This window comes from Megalopta genalis, chromosome 14 (assembly GCF_051020955.1).
Source record: "Megalopta genalis isolate 19385.01 chromosome 14, iyMegGena1_principal, whole genome shotgun sequence".
Taxonomy (NCBI): domain Eukaryota; kingdom Metazoa; phylum Arthropoda; class Insecta; order Hymenoptera; family Halictidae; genus Megalopta; species Megalopta genalis.
In genome coordinates, this window is record NC_135026.1 from 7,009,125 (window position 1) to 7,026,097 (window position 16,973).

The 16,973-nt window shown below is 34.9% G+C and overlaps 1 protein-coding gene and 2 long non-coding RNA genes across 3 annotated transcripts in view; 2 read left to right on the forward strand and 1 right to left on the reverse strand.

The window, feature by feature from the left end:
* The window catches only part of LOC117225844 (uncharacterized), a 48,953-nt gene that overhangs the window by 29,643 nt on the left and 2,337 nt on the right, over positions 1-16,973 (reverse strand). The gene's annotated exons all lie outside the window — the stretch shown is intronic.
* On the forward strand, positions 116-4,470 carry LOC117225847 (uncharacterized). The gene is made up of 4 exons (XR_013034764.1): positions 116-995; positions 1,345-2,824; positions 2,948-3,106; positions 3,732-4,470. It is a non-coding gene; the product is annotated as an uncharacterized LOC117225847 (long non-coding RNA).
* LOC143260512 (uncharacterized) lies at positions 11,934-13,063 on the forward strand. Its single transcript, XR_013034765.1, has 2 exons — positions 11,934-12,266; positions 12,648-13,063. It is a non-coding gene; the product is annotated as an uncharacterized LOC143260512 (long non-coding RNA).

Below are 16,973 nucleotides of genomic sequence, written 5' to 3' on the forward strand. Positions count from 1 at the left end.
TACATACATTCGTATTCGTTTACGATACGTTATAATAATTATTTTAATAATTAGTATGATTAAATTAATAATAATTTATTTTAACAATTATTATTAAATTAATAATAAAAGTAATAATTAAATTAATGATAACATTAATAATTATATTAATTTTATATAATTGTATTGATATTTTTATTTGTATTCAATTTTTTTGTATTTAATTTTTATAATTGCATTTAATTTTAATATTTGTGTATTAATTTTTATATAAATTTCTAACTTCGTTTTCCAAAGTTTATTAATTTCATACAATTCCGTAATTATCTTTTGGAAACTGTGTTAATTCTACTTCATTTCATGACACAGTTACCTGAATTCGTACCCTTTCTTTTACATTATAATTTATACTATATATAAAAATAGTAATAATAATAATAATAATTTTTTGGTTTTTATAGCGGGAGAAAATCTAATAATAATAATAATAATAACTAATTATAATTTTTCAAGAAATCCGTATCGGAAGTATTCAACAATCCCCATGTGCAATTGTCTATTGTTCCCAGTACCGTACAAGAAATATAACAATTTTCCTTACAATGTTAAATAACCCCATTAACTTCCACTTAGCAGCACGCAACGTTTCGGAATAAAACATACTCTCGGCGCCGATGGTATCTTCGCAGCTCCAGCAGCATGCTCGTTTTCGATAGCATCTAGACGAGATTTCCTCCTCGTCGGCAGAGTTAGGCAAAAATTTCTCTTCGCGCCTACTTCAGCGGTCGATGAATAATCCTGAGTAAATACTTCCGAGCGAGTGGCTTCTCGATGAAAACTGGTATTACTTGTAGAATTTGTTAAAACGAGGATCAAGCGAAAAAGAGTTTGATAAGATGGAATGCAGACAAGAGTAAACGCCGCCGCCGCTGTGCTCCACGGTTTCTTATTCGGTGGATCGACGATTCACAGTGACCTGGGAATTTGTTTGACAAGGCCAAAATTATATTTTTAAGGTACTGCGTTTCAAAAAATTTTTTTTTACATTTTTATCGACAATTGTTCGATGAATCCAATTTGTGCAAAAGTTACAATGAAAGTTAATATAATTTGTGCAAAAGTTGCAATGAAAATTAATGTGATTTTCAGGAAGAAATTTGTGCAAAAGTTACAATGAAAATTGATATAATTTGTAGAAAGAAGTTTGTACAATTTTTAAAGATGAATCCAATATGTAAATAAAGTTATGATTAAAATTAATGCAATTTGTAAAAATGGATAGAATGAAATGGAATCGTAAAAATGTTTAACTTAAAAATATTAGCGAAGTCCAATAACAATACATTTTAGAATCATCTTTCGCAGCAATCTTTGTTAAAAAAAAGAAAGATGTCGAAACAAATTCTGATCGCTGCAGCAGAGTGCCACTTCGTCGCACAATTGAGTCGCGCGTCATTCATCGTCATAGTTCAACTACGGGAACGAATCGAAGAAAGCCGGAAATATTAATCGACTCCTATGAGTCGGAACGGCCACGGTCAGAGAGCAGACACAAGATGGCGGATGTCGGCTCTCACTGGTCACTCGCAGGAATTTCTAAACGGAAGATCGTAAGCTTTACAAAGGGGAAGTTGGTCGAACCGAGAAATTAATAATAGCCTGCCACCGTTGCACAGCTGTTTAAAACGCGATTCCTGATCAGCAACATGATTTCTGTCGTCGTACATATTCTCCTCCGCGTGAATATACAAAAACTCCCGTTACATCTTGAGAGGGGCGACGAGATGATTCCTGAAGTAATTTGAAGAAACTTTTTCCTTTGCGAAAATGTTCTGCGAGGCTCCGTTAACGAGATATTAACGGAAAACGCTGACCAATTAGAGATCGCGCCGGAACGCGTCAGCCGCCTTAGTGGCGGTAGTGGTGGTCACGAGGGCGTGGCGTCAGCCGTGCCCTCCCCCACCCTCCGATTGGTTCGTGTTTTTCGTTAATAACTCGTCAACGGAGCCTCGGATGACATTTTCGCAAAGGAAAAAGTTTTTTCAAATCACCTTGTTACAATGAATTTGTAAATATATAGTTAAAATACATAGATAAATATGGAATTATATTCCATGTCAAAATGTGCAATTATAATACGTACATATGTAATTCATAAAACATTGTAATACATAAAATAATGTAATATATAAAACAATGTAATACATAAAACATTGCAATGCATAAAACAATATAATGACAAAAACCATCACGTCCAATTAGAACCGCGTGTTATAACACGGTGCGTTGTTTCGCAATCCGCGTGACACGATCGCGCTTCGACTGTCCCTCGCGATTTCGCTAGTCGCCTACCGGAAGTCGCCGCCACCCGGACATTACGATCGACCATGCGGGCCCCAGCGGGAACTATGCAAACCGATCGCGAGAAGAATCCTAATGCTGTGTCCAGTTTTTACCAACACCGCGGATTTCCTCGAAAGAGAAAACTCACGTACACGGAAGAAAGGTTTCTCCATGGGCCTGAGCCGTGTCTGTCTTCGGTGAACGATTAGGACGACGGAAAATAATTTACAGACTCTTTCTCTCGGGAAAGTACCTAATCGTAGGATAATAAATCTTGTTGCAAATAATGGGAAGAATGGACAATGTGTCTCGGTATATTTTTTTTAAGTGCTCGTCAGCTGTGCAAGTCAAATGCTCCATTGCGCATGCGTCGAGTGTTGTTTCGTATACTACCACGGATAGAGGTTATGGCTGCGCTGTACGCGTCGAACGAAAAGAGAACTCACTCTCGAAAGCGTAATACTTAAACCGCACCCTCGGCCCGCCAATTATCACGAGACAGGTAAGTGCACGTATATATCTTCAGAAAATTTCATTTTCACGGGTTTTATCGGCGCAAATGCCACCTCCGCGACTTTCTCTTTGTTTACTATTGTTTCGTTTTCTGTTGCCGGCGCGCGATTAGGCTCCTGAGACAATACTTGACCCTCACCCAGTCTTCAGAACGATTTCTCGAACTTGCTATTCCAACTGGTTTACCTGTTTCCAATGTGCGGTTCCCCGCGATACGAGAGCGATTTTACTTTTAGTTGCAGCGCAGGTGTTTTCGAAGTTTTATTTTGAGGTTATAAATGTTATTTATATTCTTCATGTTAGTCATATTACTCTTTACAGTATTCGTACTATTCTTGGTATTATTCATATTATACATATTATTTATATTATTCGTATTAGTCTTCACGTTATTATTCATATTATTAATTTTAATCTTCATATTACTCTTCATATTACTCATATTACTCACAATACTTATATGATTCATATAATTCATACAATTTATACAATTCACACAATTTACACAATCCAATCCATACAATTCATATAATTTATATAATTCACATAATTTATATAATTTTTATAAATCATATTATCCCTATTACTCATGTTACACATAAAATTCATATACTTCATGTATTTTATATAATTCATATTATTCATATAATTCATATATTTATATTATTCATATAATTCATATAGTATATATTATTCATATTATTCATATAATTTATATTATTCAAATTTTTCATATTTTTCACATTACTCATATTATTTATGTTATTCATATTATTAATATTACTTATTCTTTTCATACTGTTTATACTATTTATATTATTTATATTTTTTGTATTTTATAATTATAGTGCAGTAGAGACTAAAATCATTTCTGTTCAACAAACTTTCTGTTTCAGAAACTTCTATTCTTCGGAATGAATTCCACCTACTCCATGAAACTGGCCCACTGTGCGACGACGTGTCAGTGAAAGTATTATTTATCCACGGTGGTTTAATTGTGACACCACAGCCATACGGCCTTATTATTACACCGAGTGTGTTATTCCTTTTTCGGTTCGTTACTTTCTATTCTCCCTCTCTCTCTTTCTCTATGTATACAGATATTGTATATACCGTGGTTCTCGAGATCAGGCTCATGCCGCGCGCCTCAGCGATTGAATAGCGATCGCGGTTGCAACTACTTCCTCTTCTTTTTTTGCGTACAGCATTAATTCCAATAAGTTCTAGGTTATTACTGCGGTTTTCACTTCGCCGTTTTCTTAGGAATATTTTACGGCAGATCCGGGGATAAGAAAATTGCTTCGTTTTCTATTCATTATGCTCGCCTCGCATTTCGCTGTCGTATGACCGCGATTACTATTTGCGGTTGTTCGCAAACGAATTTCGTTCGTCCCGGCACAGTTTGTTAGTTAATTCAATTAAAATAAGTTAGAATGAATGTGAACAGAACGAGGCGTTTAATTACAATCTAACAATCTAATTTAGTTTGTCAATACGACGTTGAATATTAAAATAATTACTAGAGATCAATATTAAAATTATTGTTATGATTAAATATTCAAATTATTATTGTAATTGGAAAATAAATATTATATTAAAAATGTTTTATATAAAAATATAAAAATTTTATATATATTTCTTGACATCGTATGATTGATTTCAATGCGCCGCCACGCATAAGTATAACAAAATAATAAATACATTAGCCGCTAAAGAGTTTATGCGGCGAAGTGTACTTCCTCGAGAACGGCTGGAAACGGAGTCGATTCAGCAATTTCCAGGTCCGCACGCTCGAAACGAATGCTCAAGACGAATCGCTGTCTTGACAGCGCGCAGCGGTGCTCTCGCAGAAGAAGCCGTGACGAGAATGGAAAAAGGAAACGAACGCAGCTCGCCGGAGAAAGTACCGCGCTAACTTCGGCTCTAGAAATCCTCGACCTCAACCTACGCGTGGTCACGCTAACACCACGTTCCGTCGACGATCCCGTCGCTCTCAGGACGTTGTGTCTGTGACAGCCTCCGAGAGATGCGACTATCGATCGTCCGTATTCCATCGATTATAAAATGATATTTCCATTATAATAAGAATAATTCTTGCATTATAACGAAAATAATTCTTGCATTATAATAAAAGTAATTCTTACATTATAATGAGAATAATTCGTACTTTTCTGATACAAATAATTCTCGCATTTCTAATAAAAATAATAATTTCTAATAATTATAATGCAAACAATTCTTGCATTACAATCAAGATAATTATTGCATTATAATAAAAATAATTCTTGCATTACAATCAAAATAATTATTGCATTATAATAAAAATAATTCTTGCATTACAATAAAAATAACTCTTGCATTATAATAGAAATAATTTTTACATAACAATGAAAATAATTCGTACTTTTCTAATAAAAATAATTGTTACATTGTAACAAAAATAATTCTTGCATTGTAATAGAACTAATTCTTGCATTATAATAAAAATAATCCTTGCGTTATAATAGAAATTATTTTAGCATTGCAGTAAAAATAATTCCTGCATTGTAACAAAAACAATTCTTATATTTCTAATGAAATTAATCGTTACATTACAATAAAAATAGTTTCTAAGTTCAAATTGTTACAATCGACTGGAAGATTTTTAAAGATTTATACAATCTCTCTTGTACAAATTTCGCTAAAAAACATTACATGAAGAACATTTTCTTTTTCATGAAAAAAGGTCACCTTAATTTTTGAAATGGTAATATGCATATTTGATTTCATAATGACCTGCACCATGATCGGTGCTTCAACCTTAGACCTTGAAGTATAACGCCAAGTTCATTTTAAATATAAAATAAAAGCAGATTCCTAGCCCACCGTGCGTCACCGGGAACTTCTCGATCTTACATCCTGTTGCTCTTCCTTTATTCAAGGAATACGTGGCCGTGCGTCAGAGGGCCCGTGACGCAGCAGTTCCCCAATTCCATCGCAGTGACGCGATTTCGATTGCGGGAGATTCGGAGCAGCGAAAGTCGAAACTGAACTCGTCCTTTCATCTCGATCGTGTACTCTATTAATTAACCTTGAGCCGGTGGTACAGTCTCCAAGAGTCTTCAACATGTTTCGAGATTCGTAGCCTGGCCTGGTTTACTCGAAATTAAATGTTCGAGTGTACCGAAACCTTAGATTGTCGCTAGTTTTTAATGAAATATAGGAAGTATAATGAACATTCACAATACCGAGATTTTAAACGAAATTTTCGAGTGCCCTGAAATTGTAGAGTGCAGAGATTTGAAATGGTATAAGAGAAATATGCGGGTATACTGAATTTTTAGAGTGTAGAGATTTCGAAATAAAGTGCATTGTAATTTGCAAGTGTAGGGATTTTGAATTAAATTTTAAAGTGTGTTGAACTTTCGGAGTTCGGAGATGTTCAATTAAATTTTAGAGTGCACTTTACATATTTTGAAATAAATTTCAAAATGCTTTGAACTTTCGGAGTTCGGAAATGTTCAATCAATTTTTAAAGTGCTCTGAATTTTTAGAGTTCTAAGATGCTCAATTATATTTTAGAGTTCACTGAATTTTCAGACTGTGAATGTTTTCAGTGATAACGATGCACTGAACTTTTAGGGTGCAGAGATTTCGAAGTAAATTTTGGAGTGCATTAAACTTTTAGAGTCTACAGACTTTGAAATGAACTTCGAAATGTGTTGAACTTTCGGAGTTCCGAGATGTTTAATCAAATTTTAGAGTGCACTGTACTTTGAGAGTGTACATATTTTGAAATAAATTTCAAAATGCTTTGAACTTTTCGAGTTCGGAGATGTTCAATTATATTTTACAGTTCACTGAATTTTCAGACTGTGAATGTTTTTAGTGATAACGATGCACTGAACTTTTTTTAGAGTGCAAAGATTTCGAAGTAAATTTTTGAGTGCATTAAACTTTTAGAGTCTACAGACTTTGAAATGAACTTCGAAGTGTATTGGACTTTTGGAGTTCGGAGATGTTCAATCAAATTTTAGAGTGCACCGAACATTGTGAGTGTGCAGATTTTGAATGAAATTTTAGAGTGTATGAAACTTTAGAGTGCAATAAACATTGTGAGTGTGAAGATCAGAGATGTTCAATCAAATTTGAAAGTGCAGTGTATTTTCAGTGTACCTATTCTGATTTAAATATTAATGTGTATTAAACTTTTGGAGTTCAGAAATGTTGAATCAAATTTTAGAGTGCATTGAACATTGCGAGCGTGCAGATTTCGAGTGAAACTTTAAAGTGTATTGAACTTATAGTGTTCGAAGATGTTCAATTAAAATTTAGAGTGCATTGAACATTGCGAGTGCGCAGATTTTGATTTAAATTTTAATATGTATTGAACTTATAGTGTTCGGAGATGTTCAGTGCAATTCTAGAGTGCATTGAGCTTTTAGATTTTATTGAACTTCTGCAACGCTGATATTTCAAAATAATATTTCAGAGCCTGGAGATTTTGAACGATTAGAGTGCTCTGAAATTTTAAAGCTGTCTTTAAAAGCTGATCTTTCACCGAGTGCTGACATTTTAGAGATTTCGAACAAAATTTTCGTTTCTAACGAAACGTTTGTACTATTAACAATAGCTCGTTTTGGAAAACAAATTGCGCAATTATTCAGAGCCACTATCACGCAACTGTATCACGGAACAATCGATCTGGATCATTACGAAACGTTGTCACGCTACAAAAAGCTCTTCTAATACGGAACGTGAGTGGAATCGCGTCCGATGCTGCCCCGTAAGAGTTTCTTTTACGTAAAATTGATACACTGCCGCACGCCACAACTACCGGGCATCCTGGTTCTTACAGTCCGCGACAAACCATGCGCGCGTATACGTGACAGTCATGATTTCACGTTCAACGATTCGTTCACCTTTCTTCTAGTCCCGCGAATCCTGGGAACCAAATCGACTTTTCTCGTTTCTCGTGACCCGAGAAACATAGTACGACCCCTGGAGAAATGTGTTCGCACAAATTAAAACGCAATTACTTTTTTCAAAGTGAACCAAATCGCTTGAATTCTTGTTTTAATGTTGAAAGGTCTAGTTCATTGCACGATGATTTAAAAAAATTTTTTTTTAGTACTTGGAATGGCGGGAGAAAGTAAGTGACTATAAGTGACTAAAATAAGTATAATTTTATAAATATCGTTGTGTAAAATTATGTAAAATTTTGTAAGAGTTACGTTAAATTTTGTGTAGCATTTTATGGAAATTATTATTACGTAATTATTACGTAAAATTATATAGAATTTTATAAGAGCTACGCAGAATTTTCTACAATTTTATAGAAAATTTCTTTATTATTAGTTTTTACATCTTGTATGTGTACAATTGTATACAATTTATGTGAATTTTATAAGATTTTACTGTTACCTTGCAATTTTTATTTAATTACTTTATGCTATAAACAGCTATATACACAAGCTTTTATTATCAGTAACATAATATTGTTGATGAATTTTGTGAAGATTTCTGAGGTCATTTGAAGCAACTTTTTCCTTAACAAAAATGCAATCCGCGGCTTTGTTTACGAGTTATTAACGAAAAACACTGACCAATGAGAGATCGGGCGCAGCTGAGGCCCCGCCCTCGCGATCCCTGCCGCCGCGACATACGGTCGGCGAGGGCGGAGCGCCGGTCGCACTCGCTCTCCGAATGATTGGTTCATGTATTTTTTACCATAATTTTGGGACACCCTGTGTATATGTATATATTACAACGTATATAAAATTACAAGGATGTATTTTTATTTTTTCTCTCAGAAAAGAAAATGAGCTTGTTTTATGCACCGTCCTGCACTATCACCGCAGAGTGTACAATTTAACCGAATCGCCATTCGATTAGCGTGCGCCCAAACAGAATTTATTGCCTTTGAGAAAAAGCGGAAGCGTTCGACTTCCGTGTGACGCGGCAGAAATCGTCGAGTCGTCGACTCGGCAGGACTCCGCGCGGAGAATAATTCAGAATGCGGCAGGACTCTGCGATCGGAATAATTCAGGATAATCGAGCCGACCGAGGCAAATCGCGTGAAATCACTGTTGCCATTCGAGGATGTCAAGACCGTGACGACGCTACGTTTCACAGGATTCCTCGTGGTCTGGGGAGACGCACGGAGTGCGCACGGACGCATCGATCGCGGAAATGCAACTGACGTAACTGCAATCTCATTGTGCGGCGTATTAGAGTGCCATTGATCTCGAAAGAAGCCTCGACGAAGCACAGACTACGTCGCGATCCATTCTTCGAATCGTCGTCGACACTGACGTTCTCGTAGAGACGAGATATATTTATAAAGTTTTCGATGAACATCGAGAATAAAGATGCGTTATCGATAACTCGATTTATTCATAGCATCGTTTTATTATCGATATATTTTCAAGTGTCGATACCGTATCGATGATATCGATATATCGTCAGGTATCGATATAATATAATATCGACACTCAACGATAATCGATATAACATAATATCGATACTCAACGATGTATCGATACAATATAATATCCATACTCAACGATATGTCGATATAATATAAAATCGATACTCAATAATACATCGATATGTAATATTATATCGATACTCAACGATATATCGATATATAATATAATATCGATACTCAACGATACATCGATATATAATATAATATCGATATTCAAACGATATATCGATATATAATATAATATCGATACTCAACAATATATCGATTGTAGCGGCCAGTCGGCGCGCATAAGAAAAGATTTGTTTCTCGTGCAAACGACTAGCATATTTATGACTCTCCTTCGAAAAGGCTATCTTTGAGTAAGCTGTTTCCTGTCCGGATGGCAATAAGCCAGTAGAGTTTCCTTTTTACCTGATTCTCGATAGTCAACGAGACCGTCATAAATAAGCGGGAATTCCGAAGGGCACGCAAAACGGACCCGAACTCCGGAAGTCCGAGCGCAACAGCCCTGAGGAAAACCCAGGCCGTTACATCATAAAAAAACGCACCCACTCCGATCACCACGCGGTCCCAAAACAGGGCGCGCTCAGGGCGTAAGGGACAACGCGGTGAGAAGGAGATGGACAACGCTGACTGGGAAAACCCATTCGCGGGTCAACCAATCAGGGGGTGTCCAGAGCCCTTGCCGGGGGCAAACAGGATAATATAAAAAGAGCAGCAGTGAGACGCTCGCCCTCATACCTCTCATACCTCTGATACATCTCATACCTCTCATACCACTGATACTCCTCATACCTCTCTTGCTACGACGTCACGCTACCCGAAAGTGATTCTACGCAACTTATCAATAAAGTTAGTAATTACACCGCACGCACCAGTTATTTACAAGAACACAACTCATAACTAAACGATATATAATATAATATCGATACTCAACGATATATCGATATATAATATAATATCAATACTCAAACGATATATCGATATATAATATAATATCGATACTCAACGATACATCGATATATAATATAATATCGATATTCAAACGATATATCGATATATAATATAATATCGATACTCAACAATATATCGATTGTAGCGGCCAGTCGGCGCGCATAAGAAAAGATTTGTTTCTCGTGTAAACGACTAGCATATTTATGACTCTCCTTCGAAAAGGCTATCTTTGAGTAAGCTGTTTCCTGTCCGGATGGCAATAAGCCAGTAGAGTTTCCTTTTTACCTGATTCTCGATAGTCAACGAGACCGTCATAAATAAGCGGGAATTCCGAAGGGCACGCAAAACGGACCCGAACGCCGGAAGTCCGAGCGCAACAGCCCTGAGGAAAACCCAGGCCGTTACATCATAAAAAAACGCACCCACTCCGATCACCACGCGGTCCCAAAACAGGACGCGCTCAGGGCGTAAGGGACAACGCGGTGAGAAGGAGATGGACAACGCTGATTGGGAAAACCCATTCGCGGGTCAACCAATCAGGGGGTGTCCAGAGCCCTTGCCGGGGGCAAACAGGATAATATAAAAAGAGCAGCAGTGAGACGCTCGCCCTCATACCTCTCATACCTCTGATACATCTCATACCTCTCATACCTCTGATACTCCTCATACCTCTCTTGCTACGACGTCACGCTACCCGAAAGTGATTCTACGCAACTTATCAATAAAGTTAGTAATTACACCGCACGCACCAGTTATTTACAAGAACACAACTCATAACTAAACGATATATAATATAATATCGATACTCAACGATATATCGATATATAATATAATATCAATACTCAAACGATATATCGATATATAATATAATATCGATACACAACGATATATCAATATATAATATAATATCGATACTCAAACGATATATTGATATATAATATAATATCGATATTCAGCGAAATATCGATATAATATAATATCGATAATATCGTTCAGTATCGATATGATCGATATAATCAATATATCGTTTAGTAGCGATATGATCGATATATCGTTTAATATCGATATGGTCGATATATCGCTCAGTATTTGTATGATCGATATATCGTGTAGTATCGATATTTTATCGGTACAATGAATATACCGTCAAGTGCCGTTTACTTTTCATCGATACAATCAACATACCGTTAAGTACCAATAAGGCAACGACACAATATCGATAATCTACAGTCACAGCACCAGTTCTACCCACTCCGTACGTTTCGTATAACGCGGAGGCGCGTTGGTTTTGCTGTGGCCGTGACCGTGAAACGGCGCAACCAGTTACTTTCCTCATCCTGCGGAGAGAAACGTTAATACTCGACGCCTACGCGGCCGGGAGCTGTGGTTAACAAAGAAAAAAAAAGACTGGCAGAAAAAACCGACACCAGGAAACCGGACCGAACACAATTTCACTGGAACTACCGAGACCGTTTTGCCAGGAGCAAGTAAAAAATACGCGCGGCATAGGCGAGCCGCGGTGTTTGACGAGCATCGGCGATACGATCTGGAGCAGATTTCCTCCGTTAATTGGCTAGGCGGGAATGAATTCGGCGCGTCTTCGCGCGGGATCCGCTCTGCATATCAAAACAATGAAAATGATCCGCGGCCGTGGCGCGCTCGCGAACGCTTTCTTTTTCAGTTTCAGCCTACTTTCGTGGCTCGCGAGCAACGCCGCGCCACGGGCACAAAGGCAAACGATAACTCATCGTTAACGACGCTTCCCGCGTCTTACTCGCGACGCGTCATTCAGATCCCGATCGAAGTGAACCACGCGCCAAGACTCCGGTTTGAAGGTTGCCGCGTCCCACGACGGACTGGAAACCCGTTTTATCTGACCGAAACGATTTCGGCGTTGTTAAGGGGCTTTGAGGTTATGGTACAGTGTTGTGTTGATCTTGGCACCAGTCAAAGGGTGTCCATTTATTAGTGTTACCTTCCAATTTCGTGCCATTTAAATTTAACAACGGTAGATATTTTTTAATTTTTCTTGTGATCTGCACGAAATTTTCTTCTAACTTCTGTATAACTTTCTAATAATATAACACTATTATACAATATGATATAATATAATATAATATAACATAATATACTATAATATAATATAATGTAATATAGTATAATATAATATAATAAAATATATTATACAATATAATTATATACATATATACAATATAATATTTATTATAATTATATACATATATACGATATAATATTCAATATAATTATATACATATATACAATATAATATTATATTATATTATATTATATTATATTATATTATATTACATAACATAATATAATAGAATTTCTAATACTAATTTCAAATAATTTTTTAAATAATAAACAGGCGTTGTCGAGTCAAATATCTGCCCATATTTGTTCACCACGACGTTTCTAGAGGAAGAAAGAGTATGCATAAAATGCGAGGTTAAACGTCGTCGGCAAGATAGGGAGACCGATACCGATCAACGGACAATGACGCCACCTACGTAATTAGGAATAACGAGCAGGACATATGCAACAACGTTGCCAGATCTTGATAGATTAGAGAGCAACGAAACTGTACGCACAATAGAATATGCGTGAGCACTAAACTGAAGCTTCTGTTTGCCGTTTATTTATCCTGTTGCAGCGTGCGTACCTAATCCTGACCTAACAGAGACCTAACCTAACAGACTGCGGATTTTATGTATTTATGAGAAAACTGTACAACTACAATTTAAGTCAGTAGAAACATTGTATTCAATAAAATGAATAAATATAGTATATATGAAATGAATAAATAAATGAAATAAATAAATATTCAACTGGCTAAAAGTATTACAAATAAAAAAAATTCCTAAATGGCTTTTACCGTTTCTTGCAACAGCAGCAGGAAATTTATTTATTAATTTCACTATTTTTCTTATTTATTTATTTAATCAATTCGTATGAGAAATAAACGATCAGTTATAAAATCAAGGAATCCAAAGATTTAGACTGAATAAGGTTAAATAAAAAATACTAAGACAACCGCAATTCCATAAATTACTATGGTCAATCCGTACAGCAGATTTTAACAGCGCATGCTGAATTAAATTCTGAACGAGTAATTTGCCAGAAAAATCCGCGGCCCAATTGTTAAATCATCGATTTTCGTAACGAATCGAAGCGATGCTTCGGCTTAAGAAAGCTGTGCAACCGACGACGTTCAGTCATCGTCGTCGAGTCACGAGAAACGGACGCGTACGAGCAGAAGAGCGTTTTCGGTCGCGAAAGAAACGTCCGGGCGTTGGTTATTATTTCTATGCGCGTCGAAAGGCGGCCGTCGATTTTGGGGACACGCGATCGATCGGGAGAAATTACGTACGCACGCGGAGAAAGGCGAGTGGAATCGCAGAATTTCTGGACGGCGAGAAAAAGGGTCAGAGACACGTCACGGCGAACCTGATATCGCGCGATCCGAGGTGACACTGTTTCAACTTGGAACGGATTTTAGTCTCGCCCTAGACAAAAACGGCGGAGATCTGATTTTTTCCTGTTTAAAATACAGGATGCTTACAGTTTCACGTTTTTAGAAGCAATTTTTATATGCATCGATTGACAACCAAATACTTTTTTTTTTAATTAGGAAGTGTCCAGATGTATAAATCAACAAGTAGATAAATAAATCATGATTTTAACTTTCAATAAATCGATATTTAAGGATACATTGATCAGATCGATAATACAACAGAAAAATATCGATACTTAACAATGATATATCGATCATATCGATACTAAGCGATATATCGATCATATTAATATTATATCAATATATCGACCATATTAATATTATATCGATATATCGATCATATTAATATTATATCAATATATCGACCATATTAATATTATATCGATATATCGATCATATTAATATTATATCGATATATCGATCACATTAATACTATATCGATATATCGTTCATATTAATATACTATATCGATATATCAATCACATTAATACTATATCGATATTTATCGATGTATCGATCATATGAATACTATATCGATATTTATTGATATATCAATCATATCAATACTATATCGATACTTATTGATATATCAATCATATCAATACTATATCGATATTTATCGACACAACGATCATATCGATATTAAACGATATATCGATCATATTAATAATACATTGATATTTATCGATATAATAATCATATCTATAATAAACTACATATCGATCGTCTTAATAATATATCAATAGCCAACGATATATCGGTCGCATCGATACCAAACGACATATCATTCGCGATTTCAATGTTGTTTATACACCAAGTGAAAGCTCGTTCGTGCAGCATAAGGAATATCGATCCTCGTGTTTCGTGCACGAACCCAATTTTTCGGGACAATTTGCTCGGAACGCAAAGGATTCGTCCATAATAATATCACCTTCGCGACGGACTCGCTTTCACTGGCTGTAAGGCAATGTCTGCACCACACGCGGGGACATATTGGCTAACTGACCGTGAAATGCGTACCCAGACCGAGTTTTCATCCTGCTCGATACACGCGCGTTTCTTTCGATTAATTCGTACGTACGTAACCGCTGGGTTTGCCAGACGTTAGTCGCGATGCCAATAACAAAAAGAAAACGCAAAGTTGCCGCAGAAATTGTCGGTGATTATTCGTCCGTGGATCTATTATGCAAGAGAAACATTCTTTACCTCATTCCCAGCAGACGAACAGGTGTTAAATTTAATTTACATTGCTAATGCTTTTAATATAATAGTTTGGAAGTGCTGTTTTTATTGTTAATATTTTTAGACGATTTTAATATTGGTTTAATCGTTTGTGATAGCATTAAATTTTAATCATTTGATATTATCTTAAAATTTAATCATTCAAAATTGTCTTAAATTTTAATAATTTCAAATTGTTTTATGTTTTAATAATTTCAAATTGCATTAAATTTTAATACTTCAAAATAGTCTTTAATAATGGAAAATAGTCTTATATATTTATACTTGAAAATAGTTTTAAATTTTAATAATTGAAAATAGTCTTAAATATTTATAATTGAATATAGTCTTAAATATTTATAATTGAAAATAGTCTTAAATATTTATAATTGAAAGTAGTCTTAAATTTTAATAATTGAAAATAGTTTTAAATTTTAATAATTGAAAATGGTCTTAAATATTTATAATTGAAAGTAGTCTTAAATTTTAATAATTGAAAATAGTTTCAAATTTGAATAATTGAAAATAGTCTTAAATATTTGTAATTGAAAGTAGTCTTAAATTTTAATAATTGAAAATAGTCAAATATTTTTATAATTCAAAATAATGTTAACTTTTAATAATTGAAAATAGACTTAAATTTTAATAATTAAAAATAGTTCTAAATTTTAATCATTCAAAATGATCTTAAATTTTAGAAATTCAAAATTGTATGAAAATAGTATTAAAACAGTTTAAAAATATTAACAATGGAACTAATATCTTATAACTATTTTAATACTACTGGAAAATTTTAATACTACTTATAAAATCATCTAAGCTTTAGCTACAAAAAATGTTTATCATATAATGTATAGAAAATGGAAACTTTTTTCTTATATTTCTAAATTATTTTTCCTACAGTATTCATACTATTTATGAATAGCTTAGAGAGGACGATCTTGAGCGTTCAGACAGCGGTTAAGAAACACGCTTTTAAAATTGCAGACAACACCGGCGCGTCCGTGGCGCGGCGCGGTGACCTCAACGCCGTATTACCCGATTAAATAATTGTCCCCGATTCGTTAACGGTTCATACAACGGAATTTATGGGTAGCCACGGGCAAGAATGGTGCTCGCGGATCCTCCAAGTGAGCCGTGCAAACACTTAACCCCTGACTCGCGTTTACTCTAAAGCCGGCGTGTCTTCGGTTACGCGCGTTCCGAATACAGTGAAGACATTATCTAATTTCCGCGAAGTTACACCAATCAATCGACCGTTTCGGTGTTGCTGCACAATGCGTCGCTACAGATACGCCGTTACTTTCTAAAACCGCGGCCCCACGTGATCAAAATCACGAAATATTAAATGTCAGTCAGAACGAATTTTTATTTTGCAATCGAATCTTAATAAATATTCAAATTTTCGTTAAGTTGTATTAAATAACTAATTAATTTAATTTAAATAATTTACATTATTAATTTCCGTTATTAACTTTCGTTATTAATTTTCGTTATTAATTTCCATGATTAATTTCCATTATTAATTTCCGTTATTAACTTTCGTTATTCATTTTCATTATTAATTTCCATTATTAATTTTCATTATTAATTTCCATGATTAATTTCCGTTATTAATTTCCATTACTAATTTCCATGGAAATTATCTGGGCTTAAATAAATCCTAGTGATCTACATCAATCATCGTAATCAATAAATAAATAAAAATTAATTCAGTAAACATAAAACGACAAAGTGAAAATTGATCACAATTTTTATTTTATCAATATAAAATGAAACGTTGAACTGAATTGTACCAATCATTGAAACCGATATATCACAATAATAATATATTATTTAAAATCATAAAACTAGAAATTTCAAATAGCTAAAATAATTGAACGCATTGCATACAATTGAAACAATAATTAAAAAAATTGGAACAAATTACCGGGTCGGTTGCAAAAATAATTTCGGTTT